The following is a 20,864-nucleotide window of genomic DNA, read 5'->3' on the forward strand; positions in this document are numbered from 1 at the left end:
TTCCCAATGGTGATCACTGCTTGCAGCGCAGCTTTACGCTCGGCTTCCGTTTGCGAAGCGGTCGGTTTCCCGGCTCCGCGACGTCGCTTGCGCAGTCTCTGCGATTGGCGCGGCCCCGCCGGCGCTCTTTCCCGTTCCCTTTCCTTCTCCTCCCGGACCTTGGCGCCATCCGTGCCCGCTTTGTAGGATTCCCACCAGTCCCAAGCGTCTGCGGCCAGGTTGAAAAACATCGTTTTGTCGTCCACCACAATTCGGAGTCTGGCAGGGAACAGCAATGAGTATTGGATGCCTTCTGTGCGCAGCTCTTTCTTGATCGACAGGAAGGAGGCCCGCTGCTTCTGCGTTTCGAACGTGAAGTCAGGGAACAGCGTAACCCTATTGTTCGCGATTTGGAACGGGCCATCGTCTCGGGGCCTTTGTAGCAGCAGGTCCCTGTCCCTGAGTGCAGCAGTTTAGCCACGATAGGTCTCGGTGGCAGGCCTGGTTTGGGTGGTCCGGACGGGACCCGATGAGCTCTCTCCAGGGTAAAGAAGGGCGACAAGCCCTCAGGTGCCACCACAGTTCTTAGCCAGTTGTCGCAGTAGGCCAGTAGGTCCGTCCCCCCTTCGCTCTCCGGCACACCTACGATTCGCACGTTGCTGCGACGGCTTCTGTTTTCCGCATCCTCTGCTCGACGCTCTAATACCTGAATCCGGTCAAGAGCCTCCGTGAGTTTTCCCTCAAGAGTTTTGTGGGCCGGAGCCAGGACTTTCAGGGCCCCCTCAGTCTCCGTCACTCTGTCTTTTAATTTGTCATGGTCGGCTCGGAGCAGGCCGAGCCCCGACGCCACCTGCGCAATGTCGTTATGCAGCGCTTCTCTCGTTGCTGTGATGGCCTCCAGGATCCGATCCTGCAGCATCTTCAGGTCCGTGGACTCCCCCACGTCTCCTTCCGCCGCTCCCGAAGCCGTCGCCTCCTCTTGCTTGCCTTTAGGCTTCCCCATGATGGCCTGCGCGTGGTCTCGGGGCTCGGTGCAGAACCTACTCGTCTCACTGCTCCGTTAGCGTGGCGCGAGCACTCACAAAGCTAGGCCACCCTCCCTGTTCAGGCATCCAGCGTTGGCAGTCAGTGTCGCCGGGTAGGGGACAGACACTAGGGGGTACGTGCGTGGTGCCCCAGGCCGTGAGTGGTGGGGCTCCGATGTCGCAGCACCGCCAAGGGTAGGTTTACTCCCAGCAGTCGTCCGCCACTATCCGGGGCCCAAGGCTCACTAGCTCTCGCGGCCCTCCAGCAGGCAGTCCCAATCACTCCCTGGTGTGCGTGCCTCCCTCGCGGTCAATTCAGGGCGCTCCTGGACGTTGGGCTCCCTCTCTCAACCCCCCCTGCGTGTCGCTCTGCTCTGCAGCTCACCTCACAGTTCAGGGGGGGAGGGGGGGAGCGTGCAGGATTCCTCCGGTGTGCCGGGCCCCAGCCGCGTCTGTCAGGCCTCAGGGTGTCCGCAGCGCGCAGCGCTCTCCCCGCAGCCTTCCCGGGCCGCTCGCTCGCGGCCGCTCCGCTGCTCCTCGGATCCTCCGGGAGAGAGCTCCTCAGGGCCCCCGGGGGGGGGAAAAGGGGCGCCTCCTCACCGGTTTTGATCCTCGGCGGGTCCCGGCCGTGTCCCCAGGTGTCGGCCCACAGTTTAGGCAGCCGGGCGTCTCGAGTCCGTCGCTGCGGCCGCCATTTTGGGCGTTCCTTCGGCTTGGCTCCGGCGGCTCTGCATTGCGGCGGAGGTCGGTCCTCTCAGCGGCCCCTCGATCGCTCCGCTATCGCTCCAGCAATGCCCACGCTCGGCCCGATGATTTCCAGGCACAGCGCCGGGCTCCCCGCAGCAGCAGGCAGGATTAGTTTGGGGAATAGGCGCGGAGCTCCGGGCTCACGCCGCCATCACCCTCAGCGTGCAAGCCACGCCCCCTTCCTATGACACTGATACTGCTTACTATGAAGCAGACTTACTTGCATCAGGTTTATATAGTTGGATTTTTAAATTGACATTATAATTAAAAGTTTTGGACCAATAATCTAGACAGCATTGCAGACTTACATTCCCTCTACTTCATGAACCTTTTGCAATTCCTCAGAGAAAATCCCGATATTCTTTCCTTAAAATTTTGGTTTTAAAAACACCAGGTAAGAATTTTTAAGGTCAAACGGCAATTTTTTTTTGAAAGTTACAACAGAATCGTTGCAGAATGACCAGCCGTTTCTAGACTTTAAATAAGCTGTGCAATTTCCTGATGTTGTTGAAGGACCATCGTGATAGATAATTGCTACAGTTACAAAAGTCCTTCCTGATATTGACAGCTGAGAAGCAACAATTTTTTTTATTAAAGTTGACAATTTTGATCCATCAGGCCTACATCGTTGGATCATTAAAATGACATACTGGCCATATCTTCGTATAAATAATGTTGACATCATTTCAGATTTACATTGGCTACACTCCATGTTGTGATCAGCTGCATTTACTAGCTTATTAAAGGAGACTGATTTACTGTCTGGCAAAGTTAAATATATAAATCTTTCTGCGTCTACACTAGTAGTACTTGATACCATACAGTTCTCGCAGTCATGCTGCCATTGATAAGAAAGCCCAAACAGGTGATCTACATCTACACCCTCATCTTGCAATACATCAAGCATATACATTAAAAACTCCTGACAATCCTGCTGATTATTTTCAGAGAAGTCTGTTTGACCTGAACATTCATCTAACAGATAACGAACTTCAGACACACTTTCTACTTTTGTTCGATCAGTGCTACATTTCTCTAACACAGAATTCAACAAACAGCATAAACTTTGTTCCGAATTGAACACAATCTGTTCTTTTAAAGTCTCTAGTGAAAAGAGAACATTAACCACTACATTTGCATAGCAGTTGACACCAGAACTGTTTTCAAATTGAAAACCAACAACATCTTCAACAGAATCCGTTTTCTTTCTGCTTACAATTTTCGGTTCATCGACTTTTCGGCTTTTTGCTACAACCTCCCTACTATTGGTGATATTTCTTCGTTTACGGCCTACCACACGTTTCTCAAACAAAGGATAATGAGGCAAATGTGGCGCATACTCTCTTCTTAACCTATTGTATTCCTTAACACAATCTAGATCCGCACAGATGTTTGTGACATCACAATCAATCAAGTACAATCCCGATAAAGTTCTAACTCGTGACAATGCCACATATGCCATACCCTCTTTGAACACAGAACTGCCAATATTCACTAATGCATTATCTACACTTAAACCTTGCGATTTATGGATTGTCACCGCATATGCCAAGCAAACAGGAAACTGTTTACGGCGAACATATAAGTCTTTAACAAGCAAAAACCTAGCAGAACAACGACCAATTAGCTGTACTTCCTCAATGCCATCAAATTTAATTTTTAAAAATTCAATACCATCTCTACTTCTGTATTTCTCAAAATCAACAACATTACCCATTGATCCATTTACCAGACCTCTTTCAACATGTAAATTCCTTCTCAAAATGATTCGGCAATTTAAACACACATTCAAAGTCTTTTCAAAACCCGCTGTTTTAGATATAGTCTTCTCTAATGAATCCAATTTTGATTTCAAATTCTCAGACAAAATAATTGTTGATCCCATATGCTCTATTCTGTCAATAGCTTCAAGTTTCACAATCTCTTGCTTTTCTAAATTCAACATTTTGTTGTTGAAGATGGCACATTCTGCAAGAGTTGGCATCAAACATATTCCGGATTTCTTCTCAGTAATTTTTTGAAAAATATTCTCAGGCACAATGTCTTGTTCTGGAAATAAACTTGACAGTAATCGTGCATTTAAAGCTTCTTTCCCATGCTCGGTCACTTTTCCAATTCTAATATCTTGTAGAATATTCTTGTAATCTTCATCCTTTGCCTGATGCATATTTTCATGCAGTTCAGCATAATTGAAGTATAACCATATATTGACGTTGCCAATGCTCCCTAGGCACTTCCTGGTATCTTCATGCGTGAGTATTTTGAACACAGGTTGTCCTTTTACTGGTGTCAGCTGCAGAAGATCTCCGAAAACAATGATGTGTTTGCCACCAAATAACACATCATACTCAGTTTTAAGAACTTCTTGCATTCTCAAATGCACAAAGGCAAGCATGATATTGGAAACCATGCTTACTTCGTCAATGATAAGAAGTTTCATTTTCCTCAAGACTCTTGAAACTTCACAACAAGCATCCCCAGATAACTTGTGGTATTGTAATTTGTTGTCATGCTCCACTGGCAGCATCAGTAGACGATGCAAAGTAATACCTTTAATGTTATGTGCTGCCAGTCCAGTAGGAGCGGTAACAACACAAGACAACGATGACTCAGTCCTTTCCTGCAAATAACAAGAAATTGCTTTAATAAGGAAACTTTTTCCAGTTCCCGCTTCTCCACTCACGTACAGTCGGACAGGCTTCAACGACGTACATGAGCACTCTTTCTTCTCATGACTTAATCCATGATCAATTTGCTTGGTAACTTCATCATATATTTTCCTCTGCTCAACGTTGAGTTGTTTTTCCAAGTCTTCTAAGTTAACCGCATCCTCCTGAGCATGTGCCATGGCTCTTTCCACTTCATTCATAGCAGTGGCAGCTTCATTTTCGATAATAGGTCCTCCTAGTGGATCCTGACTCAATGAAACAGAACTCTGACTGTCCTGAGAACTGTCTCTGGCAATCTCGGCTGCAATCGTTGCTTCCTGCTCAATTTCCAAAGTCAACATTTCTTGATATTTGGGAAAAGCAGGACATTCTATGGTCTCCTTAGCAGCAGTGAAAGAGTCTTCGTAACAGAGGAAATCTCCAAGCAGTTCCTCTTCTGCACGCCAAGGCTTGAAAAGTTGCAAAAGTGCTAAATAGAAAAACTCCTTTTTTTCTGGAGATTCGCCACTCAATTTTCGATGGTTTACTAATTGGCATTTTCTTTGCTTGACCAGACATCCCTCACTTCCAATTACAGCATACACTCCTTTCTCAATATCTTCTTTGATGTTCCTCTTGAATATATAATTTTGTAGAACCTCATATAGACAAACATTCTCAAGGTGACTGCTTCGATTTGGATAATATGTATCCAACATGTTGGTCTTTAAAATGTCGGTACTGTTTGGTTCCTTTTCTGCCAAATACTCAATTTCCCGGACAGGTTTTAGAACTCGATTTCGCGTTGCAGCAAGACCAAGACTCGCCCAAACGATACTCCTGGATTTGGCATAGAGACTTGCTGAAGACAACCGGTCAGAACATTCGTAAGCTCCGATTTCTCGATGCGACAACATCTTCAGACTGAAACTGTACAACTTCTTGCTGAGGCTCTTTTCATGGGAAATGTCCCCCCACGTATCCTTCAATTCTGTCTTTTCTTTTTTGGTGATGTAAGATGTCACATACTGAGCCACAGCCATACAGTTGTCAGCCACAAACTGTATATCCATGTTAGCATTCCACATGGACAAAATCACTGGGTTGTAGTCGTTGATGTACTTGGACTCTTCGTTCCTTTTCAAATTGTATGTATTTTTGGGTGATTTCCTCGTCACATTATGTCGCAGCGAAGACATCAAACTGTTCACTCTTCCTTTAGAAATCACCGGTCGTGGAAAGTTGAAACGACATTTGGTGTAGAACTTGTCCTTGTTTCTGAATTTACGACGACAGTACTTTCCACAACGATGGCTTTGGAAACGTAGAACTTGTTCTCTTAGGCTTTTCTTCTCCGTTGCGTTTGGAACAGCACACGTAGAATACTGTTCTATGAAATTCATCACTAAGTCATCCGGATCTGTTCCAAATTTAGGTGCATCCTTGATCCACAGCAACATATGTATATGAGGAGCACCTCTTGCTTGGTACTCCTTTCTCCAGAAGAAATCCAACACCTCTCCAAGAGGTGGATTCTTCTTATTTGTGATGAAAGACATCATAGCTTCAAATCTATGATTGAAGTACCTGCATACATTCACTGGACCCAAAGAACACAGTTCTCCAGGTGTCTTGAATTCAATGTTTTCAATATTTCCATTTCCCTCTCGTAGAAATTCAAGTAAGTCTTCCCAGCCATACTCGGCACAGCTCAGAGTGAGGAACCATGTTGGAGTTCCTAAGTTCCTCAGCATACATTTTAAATCACCATGACAACGGTACCAGTACTCATTAGTACCACACTGACACGCCATGAGATTAATTAGGTGAGAATCCAAAATACTGTCTTGGACATTGACTTTATGCATAAAGTCACTTGCCGAGATGTTTCGCATCTGTATACCACTTTTTAAGATGTGGTTCACTGCATATGACAGTCCAGACAGATCGCTTTCAAACAGGAGATGAAACAAATAGGGAATGCATTGACGAAACCTAGGATCTTCTGCATACAATCGTAAAGTCCGGTATTCAGACGCAGGAATTTGATGAGGTCGCTCATCATATCTTCCTCCTTGACCTGTTGGAAATAGCTGTGGGAAACACCGAGCTTCCAAACTTTCCTCCCAAACACTAATGGGACTCCCTTTGGCTTGTTTCATTTGAAACAACTCAATTGCATTCCCCATGACTTCCTTGGAATGCAAAGGATGAACACTATAATGTTCATATATTTCTTCACTTTTAGAGGCCTCTACTTTCTCAATTTGGCCAATACACAAATCGCTATCCTCTTCATCACTTACTTCCTCTTCTGCAACATATACATTCTTATAGTACTTATTATTTTTCTTCAAATACAATGTTGCCTTTTTGACTTTCCTAACATCCACTAAATCTTGCCATATTTTCTTATTCTTTGTCGGAACCCCATTAACCAAGATAACCAGAGGTTCCTCTTCCACTTTTTCTACTCCAATTGTGTTAATGTTTTTGTTCAAATCTAGAGGCAAATAAACAACTCTTCCCTTTAATCCTCTCTGTAAATCTGATGGAGGCAACTTCCCTGTCTTTGGCTCCATTCTTACAATAGCCTGAAAAGGATGGATACTTTGAATCAAAATAGATTCATAAGTATTTAAATCCTTCAATTCAGAAGGAACCTCAACCAATTCCAGATTATTATGAACCGCCCTAGCAGGCATCTGGTTTTGGTTTAATTTGTTACAACAATAAGTACACACACGTTGATCCGATCCCAAATTAAAATAATTTTCTACCATCAAGTATGTGGCAAAATCCTTCCATTCACTATTATTTTCCCTTTCACTTTTTACATATAAATCCACTAACTTAGTCTGATTCTTATAATAAGTGCGTCGACAACACACACAAGTGAAATTAGGCCTCTCACTTGATTTCATCTGAAACGTGGCAATTTCCTTCTGAAATGTATCTGTACTAGAAACCTGTACATTATCTTCAACATTACCCTCTACTTCTGGGTCAATTTGAACATTCTCATCTTTACTTCCAAAGTAACATAACTCAATTTCTTCACAAATATTCTTGACATCTATTTCAGAACCATGCAAAAGAGCAGCACATAATTGTTTAAGCATAATTGCTGGACTCTTAGCATGATACAACATTCTCACTAATTTTCTCACTTTATTATGATGCACTGCTAGCATCCTGAAATGATGAAAAGCACTCTGGCATACTCTCCTGGAAAGACAAGCCAGTGAATGACCACGCAAACCTGTCATTTGTCTCACTCTGCAAGGATCTAATTCTTGCAACAACTTCATTTTCTGCTTCAAACTTTTCTTATTAAATGTCCGTACAAAATCACAAAGCAAATTGATGGAATCCTGTCGCACACTGCAAATAGAACTACACTTCCAAATGTACACAGGACCCTTAGGATGTCTTCCTAAAACCTCATTACCTAACACCTCGTCTGTCTCTGTTGTCACAAGTTTTTCTTTTTCAACTGGACAACCATCCTTCACTTCATAAGCTCGACCACTGGTGTCAACTGCAAACAGCAAATCATTATCCTGAAAATAACTCTCCTCATTAAAAAATGCCTCACAACTTGAACTATGCATCCATTCTCCGGAAAAAACTTCACAAAAGTTACTACGATTTACTACTCTCTTCCATCTACTATTTGATTTGAAATCAGAAATTACCTTGTTTAGTTTCCTAATTCTATTGATTACCAAAATAAACAACTTTCGCTTAATTTCAAAAGCATGATCAATAATTTTCTCTACATTTTTCTTCTTCTTATAAAATGCCACTTTCTGTTGGATGTATGACGTTACAACGCATACTTTTACTCCGCATACCATTACAACGCGGTATTTACAACGCATACCGTTACAACGCATAGCGCTTTGGGGTGCTGGATAGTGGTAAGTATAATTTACTATTCTAACTCCAGTCCCCGTGGACCCTAGGGAAGGTGTTGGATAGTAAATTAAACTTACCTCTTATCCTAGAGCGCCCCCCAGCGCTATGCGTTGTAATGGTATGCGTTGTAATGCCTGCGTTGTAATGGTAGTGCGTTGTAAAAAATGCGTTGTAACAGGTGCATACCCTTTCTGTTGGCCTTTCTTAATATTTTTTAATAAATTAACTATTATCCTGTTGCGGAACATTCGTTTTCGAATGTCCCTAAACTGTTGTTTCCTTCTACTATCATGCACAGAGTTATCTCTTGCTCTACCAGTAACATTTTTGATTGGTCTTTCCTTTCCATTTAAATTGCTTTTCTTTTTCTGGACTGAAACATTTTTTGGAGAAATACTTTTTTTACTACAAATATTTCTTATGAATGATTTTGTGCTCTTACCCGGAGCTTTCTTGGTGATTTCACGAGTATTTTGGGGAGAGGACTGCTGCAATAATAGATGATCTTGCTGTCTTTGACGTTTTCTAGCCTTTCTAATTCGATTCTTAGTTGGCATTTTTCAAATTTTGAAATGATGTGCAGTTGAATCTGTGGAAAAATATAATAAAAAATGTTATTAACCACTATTACCAAACAGTAAATGAATAACAGTCATCAAAAACTTAACACCCTACTTATTATTTAACATAGCAAATCTTTTGCACCACCACTGCGTCACAAAAGTGACACACAGTGGTACAAAACAGGCATACACCTATCATAAATCTCTCCCTAACATTTTAAATGATTGATTCAGGATGACGATAAGGTGTGGCCTATCTAGAGGTTTGTTTGGGCCCAGATCTTTGGACTGGGGTGAATGTGTGTCATTGATCCACATTCGGTTCATCACCTGTTTTGTTTGTTTGAGGTGAGGTCAACACATGGTTGCAGATGAGATGCACATGAAAGCGTTTTTTTGATTGCCCTTGCACCATTTTTGGGTCAATTTGAACATGGCTATGTTACTCCCATAATCAAAATCTAAATTTGCCAAGCACAGGTGGGAGCGTATTTACAAGAAACTTGCCCCATGAGGAACGCTTTCCATTTAAAAAGGGAAAAATAACATCATAGACACTCAAATGCCTTATAAATATGGCCCAAACAACCTATGAAGCTCTAGCAGTACATATCCAGAAATGTAATTGATTTCAAAAATCGTTTTTAAACACAACATATAAATCAATTGTATACCTACATTCAGTTGGAAATGACTGTAAATGTCCTTGAGACACATGAAAGCGTTTTTTTGAATGCCCTTGCACCATTTTTGGGACATTTTTAACATGACTATGTAACTCCCAAAATCAAAATCTAAATTTGCCAAGCACAGGTGGGAGCGTATTTACAAGAAACTTGCCCCATGAAGAACGCTTTCCATTTAAAAAGGGAAAAATACCATCATAGACACTCAAATGCTTTATAAATATGACCCAAACAACCTATGAAGCTCTAGCAGTACATATCCAGAAATGTAATTGATTTCAAAAATCGTTTTTAAACACAGCATATAAATCAATTGTATACCTACATTCAAGAGGAAATGACTGAAAATGTCCTTGAGACACATGAAAGCATTTTTTTGAATACCCTTGCACCATTTTTGGGACATTATTAACATGGCTATGTAACTCCCATAATCAAAATCTAAATTTGCCAAGCACAGGTGGGAGCGTATTTACAAGAAACTTGCCCCATGAAGAACGCTTTCCATTTAAAAAGGGAAAAATAACATCATAGACACTCAAATGCCTTATAAATATGACCCAAACAACCTATGAAGCTCTAGCAGTACATATCCAGAAATGTAATTGTTTTCAAAAATCGTTTTTAAACACAACATATCTGTTTCAGCTTACATGAGAGACCATGGAATGGGCTCCATGTACAACAATAACTTGTGTTACTGCATGCCAGAATGCTACACCGAATATGCAATTACAATTTCTCAAAGAAACAAAATCTATTTGTATATCACTTGAGACAAAGCCACATTTTAAAAACACAGCTTTCTTCATCATTTTCTCCTTAAATCATACTATTCTCTATCTAAATTAAATAAATCTTTTCTCACCTTAGCAAATACTTTTTGAGTTTCAAAACAGTCTCAGAAATACTCCAAATTGTCTTCAGCAGAACAAAGAGGATGCACTCCAGAGGCTGCAGCTATAGAAAGCACAGAAATGCTGATATTCATTACACATATCTCTCATATTAACCAATCATAACTCTTCCCTCACTTTTTTCAAATCAAAACCCTTCCCCCCTCTGCCCTCTCTGCCTTTTTTGCTTAGCAACCACCTGCTGAAAGACCTCTCATGTTTGCAAGTTCACACAACAATGTTTCAATTGAACTCTCAGTGCACCTGCGTATCCAGTGCAATCCTTCATTAAATGTTTCTTCCTTGACCATTCAAATTACATCTTTCAAAGAACACATCCATCCTAACTTTCTGTTTTCAGAAATGGAAATGCACCAATCACTGCTAATGAATCATTAGCACTGGAAATCCACAGTTTTTTTTCTTTACAAACTCCTACTGTTTCAACTGCCCTTTCATTACCACACTTCATCTGACTGCAGCCCAACCTTCTCTCACCATGTTTAATGTCTGGATTGTTGGACATAGTTACATCTACTGGGCTCAAAGGTATGCTGAGAACAGAAATTTACCTAACCTCAATTTACAAGATGTAGAAATTAAGTGGTTGGGCCAAAGAGGATTAAAATGTCACCAATTGATACCATTGGTGAAAACCTTTATGCATTTGCCAAAACCCGACCTGTTAATTGTGCACTGTGGAGGTAATGATTTGGGCACTTTGACTGGGGTAGGTCTGGAAATGCTTTTAAAGGACACCTTTGAGCAATTAATGGCACTTTTTCCTCAAACTGCCTTGGTATATTCCAATATATGCCAAAGACAGAAATGGAGGTGGTCCAACCAATTTTGTCCACAGAAAGCGAGGAAGCATGTAAACAAATCTGTTTCAGCTTACATGAGAGACCATGGAATGGGCTCCTTGTACAACAATAACTTGCGTTACTACATGCAAGATATCTACAGAGGAGATGGAGTTCACTTCTCAGATGAGGGCAACGGAATTTTCATTTTGAATTTTTGAATTTAAGACTGTGCATTGGTACCTACTTATAAGTACCAAAATGTACCATAAACCCAAAAGCTCTTCTCAGAGCTACCCTACATCTGATCACTCACAATTATTATTTTTCTCTAACTTTTTTCTCAAATTTTCAACAAACTACGCTCAAAGAGCGCTACCCGGTACGCGAACTGGAAGCTAACCGCGCAAAATTTCTAAAAAAAATGTGTTTTCCCCGCACATATGGTCCTCCTCAGCCACCCTCAGAAAACCTAGGGGGTCAAGATGCTTGTACCGTGCTCCCTTCTACCCATTCTGAACATTATTTGCCCTCCATCTTGTATCTTAATTCGACCGAAACACAAAATGGTGGACTCCCGTTACGCTCCTGGTTCGCGGACCGGGACGCATACCGGGAAGCGGTCCAATAAAAAAGGTGGGAAAGTAATTCACAGAAAAACGACTGGAGACACTCTCACCAAATATACATTAGCTCATACTACATAACAATCCCTTTAATTTTCACAAATTTGATTGAAATTCCATTTAGCCATTAAGCCTGTAGACCTCTCTAAATACCGTGAGGTAAATTACTTCACAAAACACATCTGAAGTGTTGGAATTGACAACCAATGAAAATGTTACTTTCATTTTCTACTTTTATTACCTGACATTTGATTGGTTATATACCTGAATATATATAAAGGAAGAGAAGAAAACACAGACATTTTTACTGCTACTTCTTGTTGTACATTACATTTGAATAGCTACTAAACACTTCAACTTGTTTGTGAAGGTAAGTTGTTATTTTTAAAACTGAAGTATATTGTGCACTACAACTTAATATGGTGGACTTTTTCTGATAGAAATATACTATCCCTCTGTAGTAGTTATGGATTTAGATAGACTTCTCTGTTATAGTTATGGATGGAGTTAGGCTTCTCTTGGTTAAATCACATACACTTTTTTATAGTCCTATTTCCACTCTGATACTATACACTGCCAAAAGATAAATTCACTGATAAAAACTGCCTATCTAAAATTAATCCCAACAGTGCCCTATCTCTACTAATATATATTTTTTTAATCCAAATTTCAGGCAAAATGGAAGGCGAGCAGCAAGTTCAATTTAAAATTGTACTGCAAGAGAGCAGCCAAGGAAACATTGATGAAAATCAAAATGAATTTATGGATCAAAGTAGGGACCAGGAACTACTACAATGTGTGGAAGCAGTGGATAACCTGCTTAAAAATGAGGACATTTTACACCCTCATAGACTAGAAAATATATTCAATGACAATTTTGAAATTTCTGACAATGAAATGTTAGAAAGTTTAATGAATTATGAAACACAATCAAAATAAAAAAATGCTTTAAAAATAAAGAAAACAAAAAAAATCAACAAAAACAACAAACAATTAACATACAGTATTTGAAAAGTCTATCATTCTTTTATCCTTATAGTACGCTGCCCAGAACGCTTTCCGGTTCGCGGACTAGGCGCTCACCACGCAAAAAAAAAAAAATTTTTTTTTGCCCTGCTGGGCCCTTTTAAAACCTCCACATAAAACCTAGGGGGTCAAGGAGGATCTACTATGCCCCCTTATGGTAATTTCCCCCTTTGTTTTGGCCTCCTCTTGTCTCTCGATCCTACCGAGAGACAAGATGGCGGCCGCTCCGGACTGTTTAGAATGTTGACAGACACCGAAGAGCCAATCAGCTTCGCATCGCAAAGTTCCGTTACGCGAAAAGTACGCGAACCGGAGCGCTACCCGGAGCGCTGTTACAGATATATATCTTTTTTTGAACGTTAATTTCTCAAAATCCACTGGAGCACATATATTGAGACCTAGCAAAGGCACATCGGGCTAACAGTCCCTACAATTTTGCCAAGTTTCGTGCAAATCCATTCAGCCGTTCGGGCTAAAAGTGAGGCCAACCGCCCTATGGAAATTAACATGGGAAAAATGCGTTTTAGGACCCCCCTTTTTTCTCGGCCCCCCCTTGCCGAACCCCCCCCCAAATTTTCAGGGGCTGCTCAGAAACAAAATGTGCCATTTTCCTGGAAATTTCAGCCAATTCCGTCCACAAACGCCAAAGTTATTAGACATAGAATTTTCAGAAATCCCATAGGGAAAAAATCCTAACTATATATACCTACTGGCGACCGCCAGTAGGTAATATATATATATATATGTAGAATGTATCACGGAATTTAAAACCCAGAAGGTGGTGATCCAGAGAATGTACAGACAGCAGCCGAAAGGCAGACTCAATGTAAGATTTGGCCCAAAACCCTTAGCATATCCACTGCCTGGTCAAAGGAGGCATATTTCAAGCAATAGGTTTCCTCATTGGTGGCGTCATTTATTGACTTGCTTCTGGGGACTGACAGATTGTGAATCAACCTGAACTCCCCCTCCTCCTTCTTTAGGACCAGCTATTCTGCCCAAGCATAATTCTTGTTCAATTTCTGTAGCTGCAACCATCAGATTGGTCCTTACAGAAAGTTGATTCCTACACTCCGGTGCCCCTATGTAATTTAATGCAGGAATCCTGAAGCCGTACAAAAACCCTTATTGTAAAGACCTAGCTGTGGCATGATCTGGGTACATGTTTAACCAAGGGGTCATCGCCATAACATCAATGGGTGAGTATGTTACCAGTTGTGTCCCCTACTCAATCCTGTTTCTTCTTTCCTTCATAACCTCCTTTCTTAAGACATTTAGATTCTGGGTGTGAAGGGTTGTTGCAGATAGAACATGCATGTCTGCACTTTCAAGTGCCTTGGGCCCTGGTGCATGTCCGTCTATCAAAATCCCAACATGTCCCTTTCCATCCCCCCCTGTCCCTGGACTAGGAACCGTGCCCGTGGTTTGGGGCAGCCGAAAGGGCTGTGACGTTTAAAATGTGTGACCCTTGTTCAAATGTTGGACTGTGTTACGCGGATGCCCTGGCCCAAACTGATCCAACCATGATAGAGTGTCGACTCTGTCCCAGGAGAGCAATGGGTCAACTGCTTTGGCCTTCCTGAAATTCATGTCATAATCTTCCCACCCCACGCCCCCATATTTTTCATTAAACATAGTAATCCTGATCTGGTAACAAGCCATCTCTGGTTGTAAATTAAGTGAGCGCTCAGCTATTATCGTCATTAATACAGAGAAGACCCTAATCCAGTTGCTCAAACTCTCCTCTACCCAGAATTTCAACAGTTCACTAGGAAGCGTCCAATCCTCCTGTTTTCTTGAATACTCAATTTCCCTATCATCCCCCAGTAGGGAGAAAATATTAATGTAAGCACTAGACCATACCAATTCCTTCACTTTGCATGTTAAATGTCTGGCTAAATGCTCCCTTCCTGTGGGTAGCACACCCGGGCCCAGCAATGGCAATGTCACTTCCTTACCTGTTGCCACCACTCCAGCCTGCTCCGTCACTTTGTCTTTTCCATTGTTGGTGGCTGGCAACTCTTTGTTGTCTCCTGCTAACGGCACCACTCCTGTTGGTTGTGGGTGAGCTGGAGTACCCAGCCCTTGGCCTGAGCTCCCGCCTGGAGCTGCAATAATCTTTGCCACCAATTTCTTTGCCTCTGCCCACGGGTCCTCACCTACTTCTTTTGCCCTCACTGACATTGGCAACATCCCCTCTTCCTAGCCAAGGAAGAAAAGCTGCAATCTGCGCCACTAGCTCCTGTGGGACCTGAGTGATGTCTACTGGCATTGTGACAGGAGTAGGGACCACTGGACTCGGAACCGGTAATGCTGTTCTCGGTGTGGGCACCACAGGAATTGGTGTGGGGACAGCCGGGATTGGTGTGGGTGCCACCAGATTTGCCAAAGGCACCACTGGGACAGGTGTGGGGACCAATGGGGTACTTGTAGGCATCACTGCTAATGGTGTAGGGCTGCCTGGTGTTACTGGAACTCCTGAGGGACCTTCACCCGATGGTATTTCTCCTACAGGCTGACATGGCATGGGGTCTTTATCTTGATTCTTCCCCTTCCTGGTCCTAACCCGCCTGGGGAGCAGATATAATTCACCCCTGGGTTTTGGGGGCACTATGGTACGCTTAGGCCTGCCCACCGCCTGACTCTGGCCATCCACTTCTACAATGATAAATCAAAAGGTTGTCTTACACACTGGGAACCCAACTAATAATGGACCCTGTTGTAACCTCTGGCCTCTCACCACAATGTAGGCAACATGAAACCCGCACAGCGACTATGCAAATAAGGCACTTCCCAAAATACAGTGAACATTTACTTGAAAACCTACATCATATCCCCCCTGCTAGCTGTTTCAAAAATAAACGGCACCATTTAATGATTAAGGGCCCGATGTAGGTGGCCTTTACCGGTCGGTAACGGCCGATTTTGGCCGTTACCGACCGGTAAATGGGTCAATGAGATGTAGGGGGACCTTGTTTACCGATTCGGTATATTTACCGAATCGGTAAAGTTACCGAACCTCTAAAATACCGAATCGGTATTCATACCGATTCGGTATTTTACATATGTAGGTGGGACTCTTCTGAGTCCCAGAGGCCCTACAGAATCGGTATTTTACCATAAAATAAAACCTCATGGTAAAATACCGATTCCGGTGTGCATGCACACCTATGCCATGTGACAGGCAGACATGCCCTTAGGGCATGCATGCCTGCCACATGGCACCCACGCCTGTATTGGGGGTGCCAGAGGGTGTCAAAGTGACACCCCCTGCACCCTTGATGGATTCGGTATTTACCGATTCGGTAAATACCGAATCGGTAATGCCCATTGATTCCTATGGGCTTCAAAGCCCATACGAAGCAATGGACATTACCGATTCGGTATTTACCGAATCGGTAAATACCGATTTTTACCGAATCGGTAATCAAAACATCTGGATTACCTACATTTCCCCCCCTCCAATTTACCACTTCTTAAATACCGAATCGGTATGATTCGGTATTTAAGAAGTGGTAAAGTGGAGTTTACATACATCGGGCCCTTAATGTATTATGCACCCAATCCCTCGTTTAACATACAGTGCTTCCACTTGTGTATTTTTTGCCACAACACCACTTTAGCGCTGGAAAATTGTCACTTCATTAAACACCTTTTAAAGATGTCAATCACTCCACTACAGTCCTCCGCTCTACCAACTGAGCTACTGAAGGCTCATGGAAAACATCTCCCCGTAGCCTGCTGAAACTCTGACCCACAGTGCTAATCATGCTCAGGCTGACTCTTAACTCACTTCTGGTGCACAAAATAATGGGGCGCCTGAGCACACACAGTATTTAACCAATTTGGCCCCCTGTGGTACCTCCGTAGCATGTGTGTGTGCTTAAAAAGACCCAAGCCTCCCACGCACAAGCACACACAGTATTTCAACAATTTGCCCCCCTTGCGGTACCTCCGTAGCACGCGTGTGCGCTTAAACAGACCCAAGCCTCAAAAATAGCAGCGTCGACGGGACCGGTTCTGGTGACACTATGCTCCCGATCTCCCGACCTTGCTTTCCATGCCACGGAGTCCGTTCGCTGTCCACTGCCGCTTGTTTCCGGCCCAAACCTGCAGATAGGGAAATAGACAAGAAAACACTCACCGCCCTCCTAAAATGCTGATGCGATCTCGATGTCCACCGCCGCTCTCTGCCAAACGCCACCTTGCTCCAAAGCAATCTTCGAGTTCACCTGAAAAACAGAAAAGAAAAAGAATTACAGCCTCCTAGAGGTTGGGTGTGCAGACCGTGTAGCGCAGGGTCAAAGAGGCAGACTCCCACGATCCACGGCCTTTTAAACCTCTCACTGGTCAGGCCGGTTCTAACCAGCCTGACCTTAGCTCCCCATTGACCCGGAAGTGATTCAATCACTTCCTGGTCACTGTGAAGCCCAGGGTCCAATCTACGGTCAGGCGTGCCCGTTTCTCTTTTTCTCTATTTCTTTTTGTTTGACCGCCAGATATTTATGTATTGAATGGGGCTGGTGCCCCGCCATATTTGAGGCGGGGCCGATGCCAGCCCCGCCTTTCTCAACTCACTGTCTAGACTGCCGTTTTTCCCCAAAAGTTAGTGTTAGTCTGAATTCTTTTTTTTTTAAAATTGTCTTTCAATCATCTTTCACGAACTGTGCACTTAGGGTATTATACAATTCCTTCACTTCAGCAGATGCTGTAAATAAACATTTGATTTACTTACAAACCCCATTCTTGTAAGTATGTGAACTGCGTTATCAGGGTAACGTGTGAAGGAATAACAAATTTGGCTAGATTGGCATGTCGCATACACACTGTGCAAAATGGCGTTTGTCCCTTCTCTTTGCTCTCTTATTGTTTCTCTCATTGAGACCTAGCCACTTGACTGATGCCTGGTGGAGCTACCTGATAGCTATAGAGGAGATGGGCTGTGGACTACCCCCTCGGCCGTCACCTACCCAGCTAAACATTGGGCAGACTTCACTATGTTTCTCTGTTGTACTCTCCCTCCTACCCCTTTACTCCACCCACTTTCCCCTTTAGGCTCCTTTTATCTCTTCTCTTTGCTCTCTTATTGTTTTTCTCATTGAGCTGGATTTATTTAACTTTCAATTTTCTACTGTATGTACATATCAACTTATACAATTATTTCCATAGAAAATTTTCATCAGTTTTAATCTCACATCATCCACTGTTCAATGTTCAAACAGTGATGTTTACACTTATAACATAAAAGCTATTGGGGCGTTGTTTGCGCGCAGATAAGATGGCTGCATATTTGTGAGCTCTGGTGAGCTTCCATGAGGCCGTTCGGATTCCTCAGCTCGGAGTTCTTGAAGGCCGGTTCCCGATTTGAATATTGGGAGCAGAATGCAGCGCGGATATGGAGGAGGAGTTGCAGCGCATTTGGAGTGCCTCTAACACCTTTTTTTTGGATGTGCTCCTTTCTCCTCAGACGCAGTGCTTAAGATAGCGGCAGCGCGAGGAGTACGGGTCCGTTAATACTGAAGGCTTCCTGTTCAGAGGTACCGCATTTCGTCTCACAGTATATAATACGCTGTTTCTTTATACGTATGGCGCTTTATGATACAGATTCAGTTGTGGGTTTTAGAGGAGCTCTGAGATGGTCTGTTGTTAACCCTCTACTTACTGAAGGAGTGCAACGCTGCCTACCATGAGGTGAAGTTCAAGGGATGGTCAGCTGCGAGTGCCTTCACCATATTGGCTAGTAACTTATGGAATGCTGCTCTTTTTTTTGTGGCACTTTTTTCCTGAGATGCAGTATATCCAGTGTGAAGGCACTTTGATTGAGTGAGGTGACTGGATGGTTTCATCCTTTATCAAATTAATGTGGGAGGCTTATAAGAGGAAACATCAAAGGTCCTTTTGCCCTCAAACGTATATGTTAGTTCCTAATTTCCAACGTGAAAACCACCCTGTTACCAGTTTATGATAGGTAACGGCTCTGCATCTGCTTTCTAATTGACTGGTTCACTCCTATCTTCTGCTAATGTGACAACAGTCTGTGAATATCTGCAATTACTTTTCTAATACCACCTCTGGTTGGACACCAGCTTCTCAGTGGCGCACCCTTTTGTGAGCCAAGTCTTCCAGATGGTGACACTTCCTGGGGCTCAGCTAAGTGTCTGATTACTGCTGACTGCTCCCTGAGGGGCTTCCTCTGTGGCCTTTCTAGAAAGTGATTTTGTGGTCTGATGCAGTGAGTTGTCGGTAGGGGTGGCTTCTTATCACCTGCATATTTTTACTCCAATGGCAGACAATATGGGTCTCTCTGCAAAGGATTAGGATGCAAAAGGTACTCTCAAGAGATCCAAGCAAACTTCTCCCAAGCCAGAGTTAACGCCTAAGGAATCAACTACTACTCTAGAGATAATCCTTTTACGTCTAAACACAGTTCATGATATTGCGCAGAGTACTAAAACAAACACGGACCTACTTCAAGTTGAAGTTGCAGCTATCAGAAGTGACTTCAAAAGTTTGTCATTGCATTTTTCAAATACAGAATCTCGAATAAGTTCAGTTGAGGACACATCACATCAACAGGTTAGGCATGTGCAGAGTCTGGAACGCTCTATGGCTTCTAGGATAGGATAGGATAGGAACCGTGGGAGTAATTTACGTATTTTTGGTCTACCAAAGGAAGTGGAGAAAGCTGCTCCTTCAATGCTTGATTTTTTACTGGATTGGATCCTTGCGGTTCTCCATATCTCCTTTCAGAAAGACTTTGAAATAGAGCGTGCTCATAGAGTTCCCTCGTTTCGACCTAAGTCCTCGACACATCCTAGACCTGTAATTTTCAAGCCTCTACGAGATCAACACTCAGAGCTTATTCTGTCTCAGATGAGGAAGATCAGATCGATTACCTGAGAGGGCAACAAGATTGCTGTATCTCAAGATTGTGCTAGAGATATTGTCATCAGGCGAAAAGGTTTCTTGAATCTTCGAGAGAGGCTTTCGGAAATGGACATTCCTTTTTCTTTCGCTGGTCCCTCACAATTTAGAATAACTTTTAAAGGTCGCTCTCTGATTTTATATGAACCATCTGAGTTAACAACATTTCTGGATAATCAATCTGAATCACAAATGGATTCTGACTCTCCCTCGGTCTCCTCTGGTTCTTGAAAGAGATATCTTTTCTCTTTTTAATGTCTGGAAATTGGCACTTCTCTGTGCCTATCTTTCCCTTTACAGGTTTTGAGGTTCCTTTTTTTCTGTTGGAAGTTATGGGGCCCCTTATTTCACTTGTGTATATGGGCTGTTCATGTTATTTCCATATTTTTCTTAATATTAAAATTTCCTTTGCAGGTTCATCTCTTCAATTACAGTTTATGGTGACGTCTCTTACACTTTTCGTTTTTACTACCTTTACTTTATAAAACAGCTTATGTAATGGTCTCTCTTTCTTTGTGCTCTGATCTGGATCTCTTTTTTCTCTTTTGAGGGAGATGAGAGACCCTTCTTTCCTTTGGTCTGTTTTTTATTTGAGTATACATGTTATAGTCACTTCTTTGCTTTTTCATTATCTTCTAGTTTGTTTTTTATCCTCTATGTGGTACTTTTTTTTTTTTACTATTTAAATGGTGTCTCTGGATATCATTTTTATCACCTGGTATAAATGCGAATTGCTGGTAACATTTAGGGTCTGCATAAAAAGGCTCATTTATTATTAGCTATGTATTCCACTAACTCTTTTTTCTTCACAGGTAGTAGCCAGAGCGGCTTTAAGAATTTGTGCTTTATTAATTCATTGCATATTGATTGCTTTTTAGATTTGTCTTAGGTATTTCACTTTCTTGTTTCATAGCTCAATTTTTTCAGAGGTATTGCTGAAGGTTAGTTAGAGGCTGCAGTTTTATTTCAATAATTTATGCTTTTACTCTATATTATATATTTCATGGATGGCGTTGATAA

Source organism: Lissotriton vulgaris, chromosome 3_2, assembly GCF_964263255.1.
Source record: "Lissotriton vulgaris chromosome 3_2, aLisVul1.2, whole genome shotgun sequence".
NCBI lineage: Eukaryota > Metazoa > Chordata > Amphibia > Caudata > Salamandridae > Lissotriton > Lissotriton vulgaris.